The following is a 23,923-nucleotide window of genomic DNA, read 5'->3' on the forward strand; positions in this document are numbered from 1 at the left end:
AACAAGAACAAAAAATCATTATATAAAGTTAATCATTTAGGACAACACAAATTAGACACAGGCAGGGGGAAAAAAAGCTGTCAGGATGCATGATACCGTGATTTATATGAAACGAAGATATTTGATCATTCAGATGACCAAGTATATAGCTCTCGTACCTATTTCCTACGTGACAAGAGCTTAAAAATGTCTCTTATGTTAATGATGTGACTTTTGGAAAGCGCCTAAGGATGGGGGCTGGTTGCCAGCGGTGCCTACCATGTGTTAGACGTTTGGAACTTTCAGTCCCAGCCCCCAACCCCCAGGGAGGAGAGAGGGGGGCAGCAGAATGGCCAATGACTTCATTAGTCACGTCTACGTAACGAAGCCTCTATAACAACCCAAAAGGGCAGGGTTCGGAGAGCTTCTGGGCTGGTGAACACGGGGAAGTTCAGGGAGAGTAGCGGGCTCAGAGAGCACAGAGGCTCCACAGCCCTTCCCCACACCTGGCCCTGCGTATCTCTCCCACGAGCGCACCTGATTTCTTTTCTGATAACCCGGTGATCTAGTAAAAAAAAAAAAGTTTCTCTCGGTTCTGTGGCTGTTCTAACAAATCGAATCAGAGCGGGGGTCTTGGGAACCTCTGATTTACAGCTGGTTGGTCAGAAGTTTAGGTGACAGCTTGGGTTTGTAGCTGGCGTCTGAAGTGGGGGGACAGGGTAGGGTGGGAGCAGTCTGGCGGGACTGAACCCCTACCCCAGGGAATCTGATACTACTTCTGGGTAGACAGTATCACGGCACAACTGTATGAGAATTCTACTTGTGACCTAGAACTGCCTGGTGTCGTGTGGGAAGCCCCACCCCCTCACACACAGGATGGGATTAGATCCAGAAACTCACAACAGGATGTAAAGCAGGAAATGAAATTTAGATGCAAAGTTAACAGGACAAGTAACAAAGAATCATCAGTCTACACTCAGTCATAGTACAGGTGCTTAGATCTCAGATATCATTAGAGCAGGAAGACTGTAGATACAGATCATATTTTATCATGGAAGTCAAACAGCTCTCACATGTATCACTGCTCTGCTAACCTACTTTTTAGTCAGCCCTTTAAGGGAGAGATACATGTAAAAAACTCCATTATAAACATCTCTTGGGTACAACAAGCCACTAATCTCAACACCACAGAGCCAAAGAAACCACTTCTCTGCCGAAGGGAAATTGTCCTTAATAAATAATTTAACAAGAGGAATGAACAACAAAAAATTCTACGTGAAAAAAAAAAAAACGTTCCCTGGTAAAACATTTCTGTCTGGAACTCTTGTCAACTTATGGCTGTCACCTTCTGAAAGAGCAAAAGAAACACAGAGAGATTTGCAATTTCCAGTTAACTGGGTCTACGCTACCAAAGTATTCCCAGAAGGTAAGTTAAAATTCAGAGTCCGAGATTACTACTGCATTATTGCCTGGATGTAGGGAAAAGTGATAGAAACAATCAGTTCCATTCTATTGTTCTCAATTATCTGTTGCTGCCTGCTTTCTCTCTTGAATTTTTACCTAATTATCAAATATATACATGCATCATACAAGACACAAATCTTACTGATATATATTAACAGCTTGAGAACATTGTCCTTCACAGGCAGCCAATGGTTTTTCTGGTATATATTCTTCCAAAATATTCTTTCTTCTCTAAGCATGGCTTAATTTTTACTATGAATAAGTTGGGTTTTTTTTTCTTTTTCTTTTTTTCCTTTTTGACGGACCATATTATGTGTGAGAGCAGGGTAGGGGCAGAGAGAGAGGGAGAGAATCCCAAGCCGGCTCCACACTGTCAGCTCAGAGCTGGATGCAGGGTTCGACCCCATGAACCGTGAGATCATGACCTGAGCTGAAATCAAGAGGTGGATGCTCAACCGACTCCAGACACTCCTATCACGAGTAAGTTTTAAACAAAAACCGAATCTTAAAAACGTACCATTTGCTGGGGCCCCTGGGTGGCTCAGATGACAGAGCGTCTGGGCTCAGTAATGATCTCACGGTTTGTGGGATTGAGCCCCACGACAGGCTCTGTGCTGACAGCGTGGAGCCTGCTTGGGATTCTCCCTCTCGCTGCCCCTCCCCCACTCACACAGGCTTGTGCACACGTGTTCTCTCTCTCTCTCTCTCAAAAATAAACAAACATTAAAAAAAAAAACAAAAAAAAAAACAACATACCATTTGCCAGCTTGCTTTTTTTCTCCTTCCACTTAATGTTCCTTAGACTCCTTTCCATGTCAGGATACACTGAGCTACCTCATTTCTTTTTAGCAGGTGGAAAGCATTCCATTGTGTAAATATATATTTTATTTAACCAGTCCTATATTAAAAAATGCTACTGCCAAAAAAAAAAATTCTGGTATTTATATCTTTATGCTTTCACAAAGGTGGAAATGCTAGGTCAAAGAGCACGCACATTTCTAGTTTTAGTAAGAAAATTAAGATCACTTTACTAAACTGTACCAATAGGCTCTCCACCAACAGTAAATCAGTTTCTGGTTCTGCATGTAAAGAGCTTAGAAATCAGTGCTCCATCCTAACAGACTGAAAAATCAACAATTCCTACTGGATCCAAGAGAAAGGCAAGGGCACCGGGCAAACTAGAGGCCCCAAGACTGGAGATGGATGGGTGAATACAGGGTATTGAGGCTTCCCAGAGCAAAGCCAGAGGAGTGCACATCTCCATGGGAGCCGCTGCTCAAGGAAGAAAACCCCAAATGTAGGGCGTGTGGGTGGCTCAGTCGGTTAAGCGTCCAACTTTAGCCCAGGTCATGATCTCATGGTCTGTGAGTTCAAGCCCTGCATCAGGCTCTGTGCTGACAGCTCGGAGCCTGGAGCCTGCTTCGGATTCTGTGTCTCCCTCTCTCTTTGCCCCTTGCCTGCTTGCAATCTGTCTCTCTTTGTCTCTCAAAAATAAACATTAAAAAAAAATGGAAGGGAAGGGGAGGGGAGGGGAGGGGAGGGAAGGGAAGGGAAACCCCAAATGTAACAGACCAAGTGCTGGGGCCTGCGTGTGGAGAAGGGGACCCACACTTTACCTCCAGGAGCCCAATCAGGTTCCCACAGCAAATACCAGACAAAACTCCTCACACATGCCTGGCAGTGGGAGGCGAAGAGGTGACGTTCTGAAATCCGCCAGTGCACCGTTCTCAACAAGGCCTGGCCCTGGGAGAAACCAGTCGACCAGAGCCTAACAGACATGGGGAAAGGAAATACCCGACCCCAGCCCACTGTGGCATCCTGTCCCACATACGGGGGAGAAGAAAACTGAAGAAAGCACAAGTGAGTTCGCAGTCCAGAGGCACAGGTTCACTAAAGGCCAGCAGGGGCCCAATAGCGGGACCACGGAACTTCCCCGGCCTCATCCTGCTTACACTCTCTTTCTCTCTCAAAAATAAATAAGCATTAAGAAAAAATATTTGAAAAAAAAAAAAAAAAGAAAAAATATTTGAAGTAACATGACTGAGAATTTCCCCCATTTTGTCAGACACCAAACCACAGACCCAGGAAGCTCAGAGAACACCAAGGAGGATACATGTCAAAAAACACTCCGCCTCAGCACAGGCATTATCATTTTCAAACTACTGAAAATCAAAGATTAAAAAAAAACAACAACCCTGAAAGAAGTCAGAGGCAAAACACACCTCACCTATAAAGGAACAAAGAGCCGTTAAGTAGACGAGAACGTCAGTGTCCCAGCCTCTCTGCCAATACTGAAATATTACCATTCTTTTTCATCCCTGATCGTCTGACAGGTAGAAAAGTCTCACTGCAGATTTAATTTTTCTTTGTTTAATCAGGAGCGCGGCTATACATCTTTTCGTGTTAATGGACCACTTCTAGTTTTCCATGAATTGCTCACTCATATCCTCTTTCTGTTACCCCTCTCTTTAAAAAATTGATTTGTAGGTGGTCTTTAGAACCACGTGGATGGAACCTATCAGGTGTTAAGTACTTTTATTTCGGGCACTTTTCTTCCATCCTTCCAACGGCCCTGTGCAATACTGCTTCATGTCTGCATCACACTGTCTAGGCTGTTGTGTATAATTTAAATTGCAAATACTCTGCCCGGTGTATTTTTTATGGTATCTTCTCCTGTACAGACATTTAACATTTTGGTGGAGCCTAATATTTAAAAAAATTTCCCCTGTAGCTTCTGGGGCTTTTAAACATTGCTTATTAGAAAGACCTTGCCTATTCCAAAACTATATGATCATCCTTCTGTGTTGTCCCTCTATTGACTCTATGACTTTTGGAAAATAATATTTAGCTTTCTAATTCATTTGGAATAAAAGTGTGAAGTACCATGTCTCTATTTTTCAAGAATACATTATAAACACAAGCCCCGTTGTAACATAACTTGTTATTACTGGGTCACACTGCACCTGCTAAAGACTGATAAGCAAATACAATAAGGGAGGCAGACCGGCCGATTTATTGGATGCAATGACATAGTGAGCTTCTCTTTTTGCCAGATACCATGCCGGGTGCAAGCAATTTCCAAACATGTCTGAAAATTCTTTGATACTTTTCCCAACAAAAGGTGGAGTCAATTCCTCTCCCCTCGAATCTGGGCAAGCTTGTCACCCCTGCTCTTTACCCAGCAGGAGTGACACCGTGTGATTCTGGAGGCTAGGTCACAAAAGGCCATGCAGTTTCCACCTGGCTCCCTGAGGATGTCACTCTGGGGGCAGCCAGGAGCCATGGAAGAGGTCCAAGCACCCCAAGAGGGCCGGGCCAGCGGATGGCGGACAGGGCACCGGCCTGGCCTCCGGGCAGCTGCCGGCAGCAACGGGGGCGGGGGGAGGGAGCCCGGCAGGACTACCAGCTCGGTCAAGCCTGCACCTGCACAAGACACCAAGCAAGAAACTGCCTTTCCACCTCCTTACCCACAGCAGGTGCGAGCATAACGAAGTGACCGCTGTTCTGTGTCACTACCTTGGCGATGATTTGTTACACAGCAATAAATCTGGATCAGAAATGTGGTGCCTGGAAATGGAGGGCCACTCTAATAAATCCCCAAAACACAAGGCAAGGGCGCCAAGAAAAAGGGAGACAGTATTTCATGTCATGATCATTTCAGTGACTTTTTCATTTTCAAATATGGAATCTGATCGAGGAAGGGAGACCCGTGTTACATACTACAGGAACATTTATAAAGCTGTGGCCGGTGATGATGTACAGAAAATGTACCTATGAGCTGATGATCTAACTAAAAAGATTTCTGGGCAGGGGGTTGCAGCTGCTGGCTTTGCCCAGCTGTTGATAATGGCAAGAGAGAGATCAACTGAAGAATAAGCTATTCCGTTTCCGAGTGGAAGTCAGAGCACATATAAACTCACCCAGTACTTTGTAGGTTAAAAAATAAGTGTTCCTCATCCCCAGCATCTCCAGAAGGCAAGGGGTTTGCATATTAAGAAATGGCCTCAGGACAGAAACTCAACACTAGGGTGGAGCTGTGTGACCCTTTGTGAGGACCTGAGAAAGATCTAAGGTGGTGCCTCTGGACGTTCCAGACAGACAAAAGGCCTTCTAAATCTCTTGAAGGATGGGACTTGTCTATCCTCTGTAAACAGAGCTTCTAAGAATCTCTTTCCTACAGCATCCTTACCAGGAACCCAACAAAGAGAAAAGCTTATCTGAAAGAAGAGAATTCTGGGTGGCTTTTGTCTAACAGAGTGGATTAAAATGAAAACTGCAGGACAGCCCCCAACACCTTTCTAAAAGCATTATACCCGCTTGAAAGAGAGCAGAACAAAATGGAAACAAGACTTTGGACCCTCAACCTTTTATAGGCAGGAAGCAGACAAAGGTTACTCACTCAGGTGCAAAGTCCATTTTCTTTTGGAAGGGTGATTGGAAAGCCAGCACCAAGAGCCCGAAAGACAAGACACCAGAGCCACGGAGGACAGCTCCCAAGGACTGGGACTGAACTTGGATTCAGGAGCTGGAGACACTGATGAGGGAGCGTGGGGCAGGTTGAGGGCAAAGTGCAGGCTAACAGCAGCCTCTCCCCCTGCCCCTCACCATGGGACATGTATGATATTCCTTGGACACTCCAGGCTACCCAAAAACAGGAAAGGACAAAAACAAACAAAAAAGGTTAAACTGATAAGAATATCCACCAGCTTACCAGAAAAAGGCAATCCCATCATAGCCTAAAGTCCAGGAACTCCCGACTGTCTTAATACTTTGCAACAGGGAGAAACAACCTTAGCTTGACAATAGCTAGGCCTCCAGAAAGTCTTTAGCATGTGAAAGTCTGTTTGGGAAACTCCCTCTTGACTCTATGTCCCCCCACTCCATAAAACAATGTCTCCCCACAACCCCGATGCAGCTCTTCCTGCCCATGGTTCCCGTCCATGAGCTTCAATAAAATCACCTTTTTGCGCCAAAGACATCTTCGAGAATTCTTTCTCGGTCATCAGCTCTGGGACTCACAAACCCATCACCCCAAAACCTCATCAATACGCTCCTGATTGGATTTCAGAACTGCCACAGACCATTGAGTATGGTTTGCTCTCTACTAACCCGCTCTGGGATGGAAATATCCACCAGGGCTCTCTGACATCTGTCCACCATTTCACAAGGGATGTGTAGGAAGTGGACATGATCACACCTAGACTTAGTTTACATGATGAGATCCTAGACTTAAAGCTTGAGCCTGATATATAAGCCAAAACACAGATATGATTCTGGAAAGGGTCTTAGGGAGAGTAAATGTAGTCCACATATGGGAGAATATAATTTTTGGCCAGAAGATGGACTGTGGTAGTTTTCAACACGCACTCAACACTTTTAAGACTCCTTCCAAATGAAAGATGGTGTAACAGACAGTTCACAATTGGTTACTGCTTAGTTTTCACCGGAGACTAACGTTTCTAAAAGTAAAAGGTCTGATCGACGTAATTGAGACTGCCAAGAAATGACCAGGAAAGCAACTCTGTATGCAGGGAAAGTAAGACATGTCTTTTATAAGAAAGTTATGAAGAATGGGAATACATTTTTATTGGGGGAAAAGTAGTAACTTGTCCTAAAATGAGACTGGCTATTTAAAGAGGGAAAACTTAAAACAAAATCTGAATGTGAGAAGAAAGTTATAGAAGGTCTGTGAAGGAAATCATTGCTTTTTGGGTTTTTTTTTTGTTTTGTTTTTTTTTTTTTTTTTTTGAGAGACAGAGAGAGAGTGAGTGCATTCGAGCTGGAGAGGGACAGAGGAAGGGAGAGAGAATTCCAAGCCTCTCCACACCTAACACGGATTCCATGTAGGACATGATCCCAAATCAAAAGGTGGATGCTCAGCTGTGCCACCCAGGAGCCCCGTGAAGGGAATCTTTGGAAAAGAATTTTATGTGTGCTTAGGACTCAGGCAGGCATGAATGAATTTTAAAAGGACACCTGTATTAAGGATGAAGCTTGGCTCTTCTCTCTGTTAAAAAGACAAAGTTTTCTCGGATTGTTGGTCTCCTCTTGATAAGAGATTGTAAACAAAGCTTTTTTTTCTTTATCTGCCCAGAAAAACAGTTTCTATGCTGTGTCTTTATCAGGTGTTTGATTACTTAAGAGAACAGAAACTTCTCATTATTAAAGGACCTAAGTTTTGCTAACAACTTAGGTACCCTTCCACCCTTGGTTAAACAGATAATTAAAGATTAAGTTTTGTAATGATCTGTAATCCTATTTGGGTATGTGCTTTAAAACCTTCTGAAGTTTTTAACAAAAGTTCCTAAATACCCAAATCTAAATGAAGTCTTTTTGACTAATTAGGCATGTTCATTTGGAATGTTATTTGGGGAACATTGTTAAATAAATGATGATAAACCTTCTTAGGTTATGTTGTATGGGTAAATGGTATCACTGTTCTTATATAAAATCTCTCAAGTTTTAATATGTCTTGGTATAAGGTCATCACTTGGCATTGTTTTTTTTGTTTAATGTTTATTTTTGAGAGAGAGAAAGAGGCAGAGTGTGTATGGGGGGGGAGGGGCAGAGAGAGAGAGGGAGACACAGAATCCGAAGAAGGCTCCAGGCTCTGAGCTGTCAGCACAGAGCCTGATGAGGGGCCCGAACTCAGGAACCGCGAGATCATGACCTGAGCCAAAGTCGGAAGTTTAACCGACTGAGCCACCCAGGCGCCCCATCCCTTGACATTCTAATTGGTGAAACGATGCATGTCACAGAAATAACCTAATTTCCTTACCAACTGCATTATAATGAACTCTCATCAAATCTTTAAACATGGCCATTTTTGAGTCGTTTATACTTTGCCTTTGCTCTTGGAAAGTGTGTTTCATGTTCAAGGAGATTCATTGAAAGGGCTTTTGATAACTACAGGTTTCTGATATCTTTAAGATCGTAAAATTAAACTGGGTAAGAACTAAAGGAAAAGCTGCATTCAAACAGAACAAGAAGTGGCAACAAGGGACTGAATGGACTGAGGAAGATGACAATAGTTTTGTGACTCTGGTTTGAGCTGGTTCTCTAACGTTTGCTCTTCCAGATTTAAGGAAACTGTCATACCTATGACTTGCATAAACATGATAAAACATTCCTTTGTGAACAAACTGAAACATTTATCTTTCCTCCCTTCCCAAACCCTCTAGATTTCGGAAACTCTCAGCGAGCCTTCTTTCCTTCATGGCAATTAAAATTATTTGCATAAGTTCAATAAAAATCTGTCCTCCTTGTAACAGGACACCACTGGAAATGCTGGTTACGCTATCAAGGTTTTGACTGGAATGTCATACTGGAGAGACACGCACAGACTCCAATATGACCACACAGCTTCAAGGAACTAATTCAGGTTGACTTCATGCAGCCAACAGAGCGCTTGCAAATGGTGGCCTGACTCTGCTTAGAGTTCCCAGCAGTCTTAGGAGGTGAGTAAAGAAGGTCACTTCCTGATGGCTGCAGGAAACCGTAGGATGTTTTGGGGACCTCAAGAAGAGGAATTCGTCCAAATCTATAGGTATTTCAGGCGATCTTTTTTTTTTTTTTAATTTATTCATTTTGAGAGTTAGCATGCACGTGAATGGAAGAGAATGTGGGGGAGGGGCAGAGAGAGAGGGAGACAGAGAATCCCAAATAAGCTCCCTGCTGTCAGTGCAGAGCCTGATGGGGGCTCAAACTCACAGACCATGAGATCGTGACCTGAGCTGAAGTCGGACACACTTAACCGACTGAGCCACCCAGGTGCCCTACTGCAAGGCAAATCTGAAGGCAAGTATTTGGCTTGGTTTCTGGCCCTGAGAAGCTATTAAAAGTTCAATCTAAAATTCATCATAGGGGCGCCTGGGTGGCTCAGTTAACTGCCAGACTTTGGCTCAGGTCATGATCTCCCAGTTGGTGGCTTCAAGCCCTGCATTGGGCTCTGGGCTGTCAGCTCAGAGCCTGGAGTCTGCTTCAGATTCTGTATCTCCCTCTCTCTCTGCCCCTTCTCAGCTCACACTCTGTCTCTCTTTCTCTCTCTCTCAAAAATAAATAAACGTTAAAAAAATGTTTTTTTAATTCATTATAAAAAGTCCCAGCAAAGCAGATTTATAAGAACTTATACAATGACTATTCTTGCTGTGCTTATGCCAATAATTGGGCCAAGTTTTTTAAAACTGGACTTGTTTTACAAACAGATTAGTCTACTTTGGCTATCTCTGATGAAAATGAGAGTGATTTTAATTTTTTTTTTAATGCTTATTTATTTTTGAAAGAGACAGAGACAGAGTGAAAGCAGGGGAGGGGCAGAGAGAGAGAGAGAGAGAGAGACAGAGAGAGAGAGAGAGGGAGACACAGAATCAGAAGCAGGTTCCAGACTCTGAGCTGTCTGTCAGCACAGAACCTGATGCGGGGCTCAAACCCATGAACAGTGAGATCATGACCTGAGCCGAAGTTGGACACTCAACCGACTGAGCCACCCAGGCACCCCAATAGAGTGATTTTAGAGAGAAAATTTATATTTCAGTAACACACCTTTTGGGATATAAAATTCTAGCTTTGGTGGTTTTGGGATGTTTGTCGCTTGCCTAAGCTAGACAACTTGAGGTAAACTTCAGAGAATGGGCACAATAGCTCATGTATAGAGACAATCTTCTTGCCTATTACTCAGCGGGGATAATAACAGGACCCCGTGGGCACATGATTATTTTAACAGTTGGACAATAGGATGGACTCCTCAACGGTTGTATAAGTCAACTATCACCGTGACTTACTACATGGCTTACTTACTACGTGGCTGGGACAGCAAAACGCTCCTCGAAAGCCAGAGCAAACCCCACTCCATGGGTTAGCTATGGACTTGTGGAAATAGTGGATGGCCCACCTTCCTTATGATTAAAGTGGATGATGCACTTAGGGATGCCCATATCTCCCAGAGGAGTTGTCTCCTACATGCCAGTGATTCCTTGTAATCAGGACATTGTTAAAGCTAGACATCAGGCAAAGAGGGCTTCTTGATGGTTTTACCCTTCATCATGTTTGTCCCAGGAGCTGCCTCTATCAATGTAGAATTACAAGTAAAGGCTTTGGCTAAGCATACAGTGGCCACCTTTAATTAAACCCAGCAAATAGTCACCCTCCTAAATGATGAAACCACATAAATTTGAAAAGCAGTCCTTAAAAACTGGATGGCCCTTGGGGCACGGGGGTGGCTTAGTCAGTCTGACTCTTGATTTTGGATCAAGTCATGATCCCAGGGTCATGGGATCAAGCCTCACATCAAGCTCCATGTTGAGCATACAGCCTGTTTAAGACATTCTCTCTCCCTCTCTCTTTCTCTCTCTCTCTCTCTCTCCCTCTCTCCCCGCACCACCTCACCCTGTCCCTCTCCCCTGCTAGCACTCTAAAAAACAAGACAAAATAAAACAAAACACAGCATGGCCCCTGATATTATGACTGTAGCCCAAGAAGAAACCTATACTCTCATTAAAACAGAATGTTATGTCAGGGGCCTACGTGGCTCAGGTCTTGATTCCAGTTTGTGGGTTCGAGCCCCACATCAGGCTCTGTGTTATCAGCGTGCATTGAGATTCTCTCTCTCTCTCCCACTCTGTCCCTCCTGTGCTCGCTCGCTCTCCCCAAATAAATAAAGTTAAAAAAAAAAAAAAACAAAACAGAATGTTGTGTCTACACTCCAAATTACCCGAAAACTGAAGCCACAGAAGATTTAAACAAACATATCACTGCTGTAAACACTCTAGCTCTAGATTCTTTTAGTACTTGGCTAAATTTGATTCCTTCCAAATGGAAACATGCCCTGCTTAGCATTGCTATATTTCTTGTTCTTTGTGGTTGTTGTTTGACTTTTTTGTATTCGTCAAATGGGAGCCTATGCTATTCGCACAAGCGTGGAGACAGCCTTACCGTATATTTCGGGAGGGACTAGGGAAACGAAATCCTATCCTGTCAGAGTCCTCCGGTCTGAAATCCCTGCGTCATCCCTGGTCAGCAGGAAGTGGCTACAGAAGACGCGGGCTTGTCCTTCCATAGAACTGGGATGCTGTTCTGCTGGTGGGGATGTGAAAGGAGACCTCCACTACCTCTATTTTGACCTCAGTCAGTACTTCCTAATTAAGTTCTTTCCAGCTTATCTGTCAACTCAGGTGAAAGACCCTGCAGGCAAAGCATCCCACACAGGAACCAAAACTACCTCCTCAAGCAATAGGGACTCCCTAGACACCAGCGAGACCCCTAAGACAATGATCGACCTGACCGTGACTGCCCCCCTGCATGTACCCGCCGACCTCTGTCTCATGTTTTCCTTATATAAACCTGGAAGTACTTTGGAGACACTCTTTGGAGACACTCTTTGAGGCCTCACCGAAATAAATTCCTTTCTTGTTTCGCCTCCACTCATCTCTCTGCCTTTGGATGTTGTCAGTGGTGAGGGACTGACCCTGGTCTATTTGGGACCCCTCGAGCCAGGTGCTCTTGCACCCCTGTGCCCTGGGAATAGTCCCACTCCCCGGAATGTGTGCACTTACAGTCTTGTGGCTCACTCACAACCAAGCACTCACAACGGATGTGTCAATATGTGACTTCCAAGTCTAGTGAGAACGGCAAGCGGCCCCCACCCACTTCTTGTGGAAGACTCTTTCGGTCAGGCGACCCTGAATCCAGCCCTGCTGGGGGGCCAGAGGTGGGCACGCGGAGGGAGGAACATACTGAGCCACAGCTACCGGCCAGCCACGCGAGTGAGCCACCTTGGGTGTCCAGTCTGGCGGAGCCTTCCGCTTACCACGGCCCCAGCTGAAATCTGAACGTGGACTGCATGAGCCCCAGTGAGAAACCCTTGCAACCGGGCTCTTTCCAAATTCCTAACCCACAGGATCTGTGAGCCTAATGAGATGTCTATTGTTTGTTACAGAGCACCAGTTACTGGAACAACAGCAAACAGAGCAAAGTCCTGTCTTATGAGGCATATCATCCTAAGGCAGTAGGTAAGACGCAAATGGGAGGCCCACAGGAAGCTAAATGAGACAGGGCCTGTAGTGTGCAGTCTAGCGGCTTGCACAAAGAAAGCCGGCCAATAAGCAGCAGGTATTGCTATTACTACGTGGATAAGCATGTTGTTTTCTCTGCCAGGACATCCGTGTCTCCTTTGCTGCCTGGTAAACTGCTTATCACTCAAGATTCACGCCAAGAATCACCTCCTCCGAGAAAGCTTCTTGCTCCTCCCCTAATCTGATTAGGTGCCCCCAACGCAATGACCCCCCTGTCATTGCCATCTCAGCATCTTTCTATGTAGCACACTCTAACCTGGTGCTCTTATCTGCTCTTCCCACTACAATGTGAGCTCCATAGGAACAGAATGTCTGTCATTTCTCCGTAAAATGTATGAAATAGTAGAAAAAAATATATCAGTCTCTGATCATCAGAAAGACCAAGCCATGATTGGAAGCTTGGAATTTTCAGGGGCGCCTGGGTGGCTCAGTCAGATAAGTGTCCAACTTTGGCTCAAGTCATGATCTCACAGTTCGTGAGTTTAAGCCCCACGTCAGGCTCTGTGCTGACAGCTTAGAGTCTGGAGCCTGCTTTGGATTCTGTGTCTCCCTCTCCTTCTCTCTCTGTCCCTCCCCTGCTCATGTGCTCTCTGGCTCTCTCTCTCTCTCTCTCTCTCTCTCTCTCAAAAATAAATAAACAATTAAAGAGAAAAAAAGAAGCTTGGAATTTTCAGCCCTCCCCCCCATTCTCCAGAGAAGGGAGAGAGGCTGGAAATGGAGTTAATGACCAATCATGCCTACTCACGAAGCTTCATAAAAATCCCAAACGTACATACGGGATTTGGAAAACTCCCAGGTTGGGAGTACACAGAGGTGCTGGGAGGGTGGCGCACCTGGAGAGGGCATGGAAGTTTCACGCCTCTTTCCACATACCCTGCTGCATGCATCTCTTCCGTCTGGATGTTCATCTGTACCCTCTATCACATCCTTTTACAGTAAACTGGTAAACAGTAAGTCACCGTTTTCTTGAGTTCTGTGAATTCAAACTAATTGAACCCGAGGAAGGGGTTGTATAATCTCCCAACTTATAATTGGTTGGTCAGAAGCAGGGGTGATGACCGGGGCCTGAGACTGGCATCTGAAGCGGGGAGGGGGGGAGTCATGTGAGATGACCTCCAGGAAGACAATATCAGAAAGGAGTTAGTATGTAGGGCACCCAGCTGGTGTCGCAGAGCTGCTAGATGGAAAGCCCACACCCCTGGTGTCACAGTGCTGTGATGTGGCAGGAGTGGGAAGGTAAAGGAGAATCACAGCAGGAGAGCAGGGTTTTCCTACTCAGATGTGTGGTAAACATTATTCCTGCTCACCAATATTTTTTTCTCAAGTAATCTCCACACCCAGCGTGGGGCTCAAATTCACAACCCCGAGATCAAGAGCTGCATGCTCAGGGCACCTGGGTGGCTCAGTGGGTTAAGCATCTGACTCTTGATCTCAGCTCAGGTCTTAATTTCAGGGTTGTGAGTTCAAGACCCACACTGGGCTCCACAGTGAAGCCTACTTTAAAAAAGAGAAAAAAAAAGCGGGGGGCGGGGGTGTGGGGAGGGGGGTTGCATGCTCTACTGACAGCCAGCCACTCTCTTTACCAGTATTTCTGAATCTCCTCCCCCACGGCCACTGGAAAGTACCACACATATACATCCCCATCCCCTGGAAACTGATGTGCGAATAGGCAGTTCACTCAGCCAATGGGAAGTTAGAACAAGTGACAGGTGTCACTCCTGGGGGAAAGGTGGAGAGTCATTACACTTTCCTCTTTGCTGACTTCACCCTCCCGCCAAGCCCTGCAGCCCTGACACAGGAGCGGATGGAGCCTCCTACCTAAGCGACACCCCTGATACCTCTAAGGAGTGGGGGACCCTGCCTGCACGCACACAGTGTGGGTGGGAAACAAACCTTTGGCGACCTACACAACAGAACTGTGAGCTTTTTTTTTTTTATTTTAACCCACAGGATACCTCAGAGTATCCTAATTGATAACAAAGCCTTATCACCCAATAGCAAGGTCATAAAGGGACTCTTCTTTCCTTCAGTTATTATGTATTAAAATCATAAACTTTTCCATTTAAAATTGACAATTCACTCCTCTGTAAAGTTGAAATATAAAAGGTATCTCCCAACGTTTAAAAAAAAATCACCCCCCAAAAAAAGAAAGGTGGGGGGCCTGGGTGGCTCAGTCAGTTAAGCGTCCGACTTCAGCTCAGGTCAGGATCTCGCGGTTTGTGAGTTCGAGCCCCACAGTGGGCTCTGTGCTGACAGCTCAGAGCCTGGGGTCTGCTTCGGATTCTGTGTCTCCCTCTCTGCCCCTCCCCCACTCCACACTCTGTCTCTCAAAAATGAGTAAATGTTAAAAAAAATTTAAAAAAATTTTTAGAAACATACATAAATAAAAGGTATCTTCCATAGTGAGAAAAACTATTGAAGAGACAGTGCTTGAGATGCAGATTCATAGTTCCCTGTTTCTGATCCTAAAATAGAAAGCAGTGCACATTTTTGGAGACAACATGAAGACCTAGCCAAATGGCACCCAAGTGGTCTAAAAACAGTCATGCGTTCCTACCCCAAAATGAGTGGTTTATTTTCATCAAATTTGTACTATTGTGATGTTTATATTTAAAATCATCTGGTGGCTAAAGACAACCATAAATATCTGACTAGCAACTGGGCTTAAACACATCAGAGCCACATACTGGCGCAGGAGGTATGCTGTGGGTAAGTATGGTTTTGCGAATTCTCTGATTTGGGAGTCTGAATATTTCAGGAATGTCCCTGCGTAGAGAGGGTACGGCTGGCACCTTTGTACAGTGGTAAACTTGCTGAACTGTGACTGTGTGGTTAATGGATGTACCACATGGTGTGTGTGGGGGGGGGGCGTGTAACAGATGAAAGCTATTCACATTTGCATCCCTAAGGTCTGTGACGCTCTAATGCCTGACATTAGTAGATTTTCATGACCAATGCTTGTTGAATCAATGAGTGAATAATTCTGGCTCTTGGGATGACTCTAATCACCTATTGCCAGGTGTTAAAAAACTCTGAAAGCTACAGTTCTCCTACCTACAGGGTAAACTTACTATCGAGAAGAAAAGCTGGTAAATGCAAATAAAAAGGGCCAGCCAGATGTCCGAGGCCAGATACTCCCTTAACATGCTCTGGGCTTCTGTATCAGGCTTGTCTCTGACATGAGCCAGCAGCCAGGAACCAGAAGCTTGACTACACTAGTCCCGCCCAACCCAGAAGCACATTATGTATAAAAGATGAGTAAAACCCGAGCTGGATGCTCAGCTTTGGACGTGAGTCTGCTGGGCTGGCAGCAGTGCGAAATAAACAGTCTTTTCTGGTTCCCCAAGAGCTTGACGCTTGTCTCTTCCTGGGTGCCGAGTATCTGCTGTAACACTATAGCCTATCATCACGTCTTTATTGTGCATCTACTATGTGCTCAATACTTTGTTGGGTGCAGGGGGTGGGGAGTGGTAACTAAAGTCATCAAGACATGCCCTTGGCTTCCCAACCCAGGGAATTATCCCTGTCCTGCCTCAATTCTTTTACTCTGCTGGTTATGGCTTTTCTGGAAACCACTGGGAGCCTCTTCTGTCTAATACACCTACTTTAAAGTATCTCCAAATCTCCAAAATGCTTTAATCCAGAGGGATAGAGAGTGAGAGATTATGACTAGTCTGAATGCCTGCCTGCCTACCCAATTGGACGGAAATTTCTCCACCAATGAAGAATCCAGAAATGTTTGTCCTGAGTGTCAATTTTGTTCTATAAAAGATAAATTAGGGGCGCCTGGGTGGCTCAGTCGGTTAAGTATCTAACTTCAGCTCAGGTCATGACTTTGCAGTCCCTGAGTTCGAGCCCTGCGTCAGGCTCTGTGCTGACAGCTCGGAGCCTGGAACCTGCTTCACATTCTTTGTCTCCTTCTCTCTGTCTGCCTACCCCCCACCAAAAGTAAATAAACATTAAAAAGTTTTTTTTCTAATTATACTTATTGTGGTAGAATGGAGAAACTGCAATCATTTTTGTTAACTCTAGCTCACCAAGAATTTTTTTTCCCCCTTTTCCTCTCCTTCTCACTAAATTAGCCATCCCCTCCTCCAAACTCCCAGACGGATCTGATGGCAGTGACACAGTGATAAGCAGCAGAACTTCCTCACCCCTCAATGAGGAAGAACTGCTTTTCCACTTTCCAGAAGCCTCCGGCAGATTACAGTTTGGAGATGAGAACTGACAGGGATACAGCTTCACACTCACAAAGACAACTGTAATCCCCAAAGGTAACAGAGTGCTGGCAGGCACGTGGACAAAGCCGAACCCTCACTCGCTGTTGGCAGAAATGGAAAACAGTCTGGCAGTTTCTCAAAATGCTAACCACTGCCAGGTGGTCCCACTCCTAGGTGTATGCCCGAGAGACGTGAACCAGCCACGCAGACACTTGTCCACGAACGTTCAGAGAAGCATCATTTGTAATAGCCAACGAGCAGAAAGCACCCAAATGCCCACCAACTGACAACTGATTAAAGAAGATGCGTTTACATCCATGCAATGGCGTATTTCTCAGCAATGAAAGACGAAACACTGACACGTGGATGGAGCCTGAGAACATCAGGCTAAGGATTCCATTTGCACAAGATGTGCAGACCAGGCAAATCTATGGAGACAAAACAGATCAGTGGTTGTCAGGGGCTGGGAGGATGAAGAGGGCCGGGGAGTTACAGCTAAGTGACACAGGTTTCTTTTTGGGGTGATGAAAATGTTCTAAAATTGATTGTGGGATAGTTGTACAACCCTGTGAATCTACGAAATGTCACAGAACGGTACACTTTACTTATTTTAAAGTGGGACAGCCCAGGGGCGCCTGGGTGGCTCAGTCGGTTAGGCGTCCGACTTCGGCTCAGGTCACGATCTCGCGGTCCGTGAGTTCGAGCCCCGCGTCGGGCTCTGGGCTGCGTGCTCAGAGCCTGGAGCCCGTTTCAGATTCTGTGTCTCCCTCTCTCTCTGCCCCTCCCCCATTCATGCTCTGTCTCCCTCTGTCTCAAAAATAAATAAACGTTAAAAAAAATTTAAAAAAGAAAAAGAAAAAAAAAAGTGGGACAGCCCAGACAGAGCCAGAAAGTCCAGTTAGAGTCCACACTTTTTTTTTTAATATTTTATTTTTGAGACAGAGAGAGGGAGGGAGGGAGGGGAGGGGAGAGGGGCAGAGAGGGGAACAAAGGATCCAAAGTGGGCTCTGTGCTGACAGGCTGAGAGCAGCAAGCCCGATGCGGGGCCCTCAACTCACAGACCGTGAGATCATGACCTGGGCCAAAGAGGGACGCTCAACCAACTGAGCCACCAAGGTGCCCCAGAATTGTACACTTTTAATAGGCGAATTGTAGGGTATGTGAAGTATATCTCAACAGAACTGTTAAAAAAAAACAAAAACTGGCAGGTGAAACTCCTGTCGCTGGAGATGTCAGGATGATGTCAAGGCCCACGTAGATCAAGCGTTGCCCGTGGTGGCATATCTGTGGTCTGCCTTCTGCAGACCAGGAGGAGTGTGTGACACTCAGATGTCATAGCCCCTGGGTAGGAGAGATGCTGCCGGATCCTCAGAATAATAAAGAAAAAGCCCTGCTCAAGAAGACTCTTCTTGGCAGGGTGCCTGGGTGGCTCAGTCAGTTAAGCATCTAACTTTGGCTCAGGTCACGATCTCACGGTTTGTGAGTTTGAGCCCCTCATCGGGCCCTGCACTGACGGTGCAGAGCCTGCTTAGGATTTTCTCTCTCTCTCCCTCTCTCTGCTCTCCCCCACATACTTTCTGTCTCTCAAAATAAATTAATAAACTTAAAAAAAAAAAAAAGACTCTTCTTGGAAATCCAATGAAGAAAAACGGACTCAGACTCTCAGGGCTTGAGAGTGACCACTGAACCACAGTTTAGCCATGGAACTCACACAGCCCTTTTATAAAGATCTCTCGGTTCTGGGGCACTTGGGTGGCTCAGTTGGTTGAGCGTCCAACTTCGGCTCAAGTCGCGATCTCACGATTCATGAGTTTGAGCCCTGCAGCGGGCTCCTCACTGACAGCCTGTCAGCATGGAGTCCCACCTTGGATCCTCTGTCCTCCTCTCCCTCTGCTCCTCCCCTGCTCACACTCTCTGTCTCAAAAAATAAATAAGACTTTTTTTTTTTTCAATTAAAAACAATATATAAAGATCTCTTGGTTCTTAAAGAACAGAAGCTGCACTTCCTGGGTCCCCAAGAATTCATACAAAAGGTTCACAAAGAAGAGCCTCTCCATTTTCTTACTGCAGGAAGGACAGCTACTTCCGTCTGTGCCTACAGAGAATCCTTGCCATGTTCAAACCCCATTTATCCTTAAAAGGTAAACCAATAAACTCCTTCTCGGCCATAGAAATGGCATCTGCATATTTCATAAGCATAGCCAGCAAATCTCTTCAAGGAAATCTTCAAGGATTCCACGGACAGGACTCACTGGAATGAAGAGGGCAATACGGCCATGCAAACGTTCTGCAGATGCTCCAGGAGAAACAAGCGAGGCAGGGGTTGCTAGCGAACCACAAGATCCATCTCGCCTCTTCTCAGGCTCACAACCAGACTACATCTCGCAGCTCACTCACAGGCAGGTGTGGCCACGTGACTAAGTTCTGGCCAGAGGGATGGGAGGGGGAGGGGGGTTCCGCCCCTTCCTGCTGGCCCAGAGACCCCCTTGGGTGTTCTCCCTTCCCACGTGCTGATGGTGGGTGTAGGATGAGACAACAGAGGATGGGAGAGCCGTGTGATGGCAGAATTCTAGGCTCTGGCTGGCAGAACGAAGGAGACTCTTCTTGCCGCCCATCTGAACACCTGCCCGCGGCTGTCACGGGAATAAGGAAACTTCGGTTGCACTGAGCGAATTACACAATAGGGTCTAGTTGACATAGCAGTTTAGCCTATCATAACTAATACATTAATTTTAAGAAAGACATCAAAGGAACTAATTTAGGCTTTGTGAATCCCCGAAATAACGACTTTAGGTTTCACAGGATTCCACTAGAAATCACTGAGCTCCTCCCCGCAAAAACCGTTAGTAGTTGATATTTTAGTTATTTTATAAATTCTTCCCCTTGATTTACTATTTCTGCACAGAAAACGATGGGATTATCGGTATGCTTGGTTGTACTTTCATGCATTTTCTAAATCATCTATAATAATTACAATGCCTAAGACGGTCAAGAACAAAGGCTCTGGAAAAGGACTCAAGATGGCAGCATAAGAAGATCCGGAGCTCAGGAGGAGTCCCACTGACACAACAAATCTTCACCTACATACAGAAGGAGACCTGGAAACTGGACAGAGAACCCACCACAACAGCGATGGCACGAAGATGGGTAGAAGGGGTAGAGATACGGTCTCAGTAAGGGGAAAAAAACCCCACGCCCCCAGCCATGGAGCTCCACAGTCAGAAGGGGCCTTAACAGGAAGAAAATTTTCTCTAAGGAACAAGAGATTTGAGCTCCAAACCGGGCATGCCAACACTTAGATCCTGCACAGGAGCAAGAAGCCCCTAAAACACTTGGCTTTGAGGAGCACTTGGGTGACTCAGTCAGGTAAGCGTCTGACTTCGGCTCAGGTCATGATCTCGTAGTTTGCTGGTCTGAGTCCCACATGGGGCTCTCTCTGCTGACAGCTCAGAGCCTGGGGCCTGCTTCAGATTCTTTGTCTCCCCCTCTCTCTGCCCCTCCCCTGCTCGCACTCTGTCTCTCAAAAATAAATAAACGTTAAAAAAAATTTTTTTTAATGCCTGGCTTTGAAAACCAATAGGGAGTAAATTCAGGAAAACTATACAACTGTAGGGAAAGAAAAACCCACTCTTAGAGGGCTTACGCATAGACTCACTAGACCTGGAAACGAGTACAAAGGCTCTAGAATGAAAAGTGCATAGATTATAGGTAAAGGAGACTCATTTACTAATCTTGAGGGCTTCCAAGGTAGGCAGGAGGCAGCTGGGCCCCTCCACTGGTATTAGCCATTTTGCCGTCTCATTCAGCTCTGCTGATCCTGGCGCTAGCAGGCGCCATTTTGAAACTGTTCTGTGGACTGCTAAGGCCAGGAGGCATGTTCTGCTAAGAGCCCTGCACAATCCCATTCCTCCTCAAACCCCGCAGCCCAGAGGCTGCCATCCCTAGCGCACCTGCAGCAGTCCCAGGCTGCGGGCCAGCCCTGCCCAGCAGCAGGCCCCCTGCAATGGAGGCCTGGCCACGACAGAGGGGCACATGCAGCCCACACAGAGAACACGCCTGGAGCAGCTGGCTCTGGTGGTGAGGGGGGCCGAGCTTCCAGACCCCACAGGACACCTCCTACGAAAGGACATTCTTTCAAGACCAAGAGACATAGTGGAATTACCTCATACACAGAAACAAACACAGAGTTAGGCAAAATTTAAAAACAAAAAATTTTTTTTTCACGTTTATTTATTTTTTGAGAGACAGAGACAGAGCATGAGCTGGGGACGGGACAGAGAGAAGGGGAGTCACAGGTTCTGAAGCAGGCTCCAGGCTCCGAGCCGTCAGCACAGAGCCTGATGCGGGGCTCAAACTCACGGACCGTGAGATCATGACCTGAGCTGAAGTCGGACGCTTAACCGACTGAGCTACCCAGGCACCCCAGAGTCAGGCAAAATTAAGACACAGAATAATATGTTCCAAACAGAAGAAAAAGATAAGGCCTCAAAAAAGAACGAAATGAAATGGAAGTAAGCATTCTTCCTGAAGAGTTCAAAGTAATGGTTATAAAGATGCCCAATGGACTTGAGAGAACAATGGGTGAATACAGTGAGAACGTCAACAAAAACATAGAAAATATAAGAAAGAACCAGTCAGAGCTGAAGAATACAATTAATTGAAATGAAAAATACACTAGCAGGAATCAACAGCAGATTGGGGGACACAGAACAGATCAGCGATCTGGAAGCCTGGTGATCTGGAAATCACCCAAACTGAACAGCAAAAAGAAAAAAGAACTTTAAAAAATTAAGATAGTTTAAGGAACCTCTAGGACAACATCAACATCAAGCATGTTAACATTCACATTATAGGGGTTCCAGAAGGAGAAGAGAAAGAGAAAGGGGCAGAATACTCACCTGAAAAATAACAGGTGAAAATTTCCCTAACCTGGTAAAGGAAACAGACATCCAGGTCCAGGAAGCACAGAGAGTTCGAAAAAAGATAAACCCAAAGAGATCCACAATAAGACACATTATAATTAAACTGCCAAAAATTAGAGAATCTTAAAAGCATCAAGAGAAAATCAACTAGTTACATATAAAATAACCCCCATAAGACCACAAGCTGATTTTTTGACATAAACTTTGCAGGCCAGAGAGAAGTGTCATGATATAGTCAAAATGCTGAAAGGAAAAGAACTTAAACCAAGAACACTCTATCCAGCAAGATTATCATTCAGAACTAAAGGGGAGATAAAGGGTTTCCCAGAGAAGGAAAAGCTAAAGCAGTTCACCCACAGTAAATAGCTTTATAAGAAATATTAAAGGGACTGCTTTAAGTAAAAATGAAAAAGCCATAATTAGAAAAAAATCTCACTGCTAAAGGCAAGTGAGTAGTATATGCAACCCAGAAGGTAGCAGAGGCCAATCACTCACAAAGTAGTCTGAAGATTAGAAGACAAAAGCAAAAAAATCAATTAAATCTACAAGAATTACTTAAGAAACACACAAAATAAAAAGATGCAAAATATGGCACCGAACACATAAAAGTGGGTGGCGAGGGCGTTAAAATATAGAATGCATGTGAACTTAAACAAACACCAACTTAAAATAGACTGCTATGCACATAGGTTGTTATATATGAACTTCACAGTAACCACTAACCAAAAACCTGTAATAAATATTCAAAAAATAAAGAGAAAAGAATTCCAAACATAACACTAAAGAAAAACCACAAAGAAGAGAACAAAGAACTACAAAAACAACCAGCAAACAGTAAACAAAACAGCAATAAATATACACCTATTGATAATTACTTGAAATGTAAATGGACTAAATGCTCCAGGAAAAAAGACATAGGATGACTGAATGGAAAATAAATAAACAAACAAACAAACAAACAGATCCATCTGCATGCTGCCTACATGAGACTCACTTCAGACCTAAAAGCACACACAGACCAAAAGTGAAGGGATAGTTAAAGACAGTCCATGCAAATAGAAACAAAAATAAAGCTGGGGTAGCAACAGATATCAGAATATACTTTAAATTCTTAAAAAATGTTTATTCATTTATTTTGAGAAAGAGAGACAGCATAAGCGGGGGAGAGACAGAGAGAGAGAGACAGAGAGAGAGAGAGAGAGAGAATATCCCAAGTAGGGATATCAGCACAGAGCCCGATGTAGGACTCAATCTCGTGAACTGCAAGATCATGACCAGAATTGAGAGTCAGTTGCATGACTGACTGAGTCCCCCAGGTGCCCCAGACAGAATATACTTTAAAACAAAGTCTATATCATGAGACAAGGGAGGGCATTACATAATGATAAAAGGAGCAATCCAACAAAAGATTTAACATTTGTAAATATCTATGCATCCAACAATGGAGCATCGAAATACACAAAGCAGGTGTTAATAAATAGGGAGAAACTGCCAGTAATACATTAATCGTAGGGGACTTTATTACATCCCACTTAGATCATCCAGACAGAAAACTAATAAGGAAACAGTGGCCTTAAACCACATGTTAGACCCGATGGACTTAACAGATATATACAGAGTCTTCCATCCAAAAACAGCAGAATACATATTTCTTCTCAAGTATATGTGGAATGTTCTCTAGGAGAGATACAGGCTGCTAGGCCACAAACAAGTCTCAGTAAATTTAAGATTCAAACCATATCAAGCAACTTTTCCAGCCACAACAGTCTAAAACTGGAGACCAGGAGAAAACTGGAAAAAAAAAATAAAACAAAAAACAAACACACACACACAAAAAACCACATACATGCAGAGACTAAATAACATGCTACTGAACAACCAATGGGTCAGCAATAATAACGAAAAACAACAAAGAAGAAATTTTTTTAAATGCCTTGAGATAAATGAAAATGAAAATACAATACTCCAAAATCTATGGGACGTAGCAAAAGCATTTTTAAGAGGGAAGTTTAGAGTAATACAAGTCCTTTTCAAGAAAGAAGAAAAATCTCGAATAAACAATCTAATCTTACACCTAAAGGAACTAGAAAAAGAACAAACAAAACCCTAAGTTAGAAAGGAGGAAATAATAAAGATCAGAGTAGAAATAAATTAGAGACTAAAATAACAAAGAAAGGGTTAGTGAAACTAAGAACTCATTCTTTGAAAAGATAAACCTCTGGAAAGACTGATCTAGAAAAAAAAGAGGACTTGGGGTACCTGGGTGGCT

General features: G+C 44.6%; 1 protein-coding gene across 2 annotated transcripts in view; it reads right to left on the bottom strand.

Moving 5' to 3' along the window:
- Positions 1–23,923, bottom strand: part of NMT2 (N-myristoyltransferase 2) — a 74,682-nt gene that overhangs the window by 31,350 nt on the left and 19,409 nt on the right. The gene's annotated exons all lie outside the window — the stretch shown is intronic.

This window comes from Lynx canadensis, chromosome B4 (assembly GCF_007474595.2).
Source record: "Lynx canadensis isolate LIC74 chromosome B4, mLynCan4.pri.v2, whole genome shotgun sequence".
NCBI lineage: Eukaryota > Metazoa > Chordata > Mammalia > Carnivora > Felidae > Lynx > Lynx canadensis.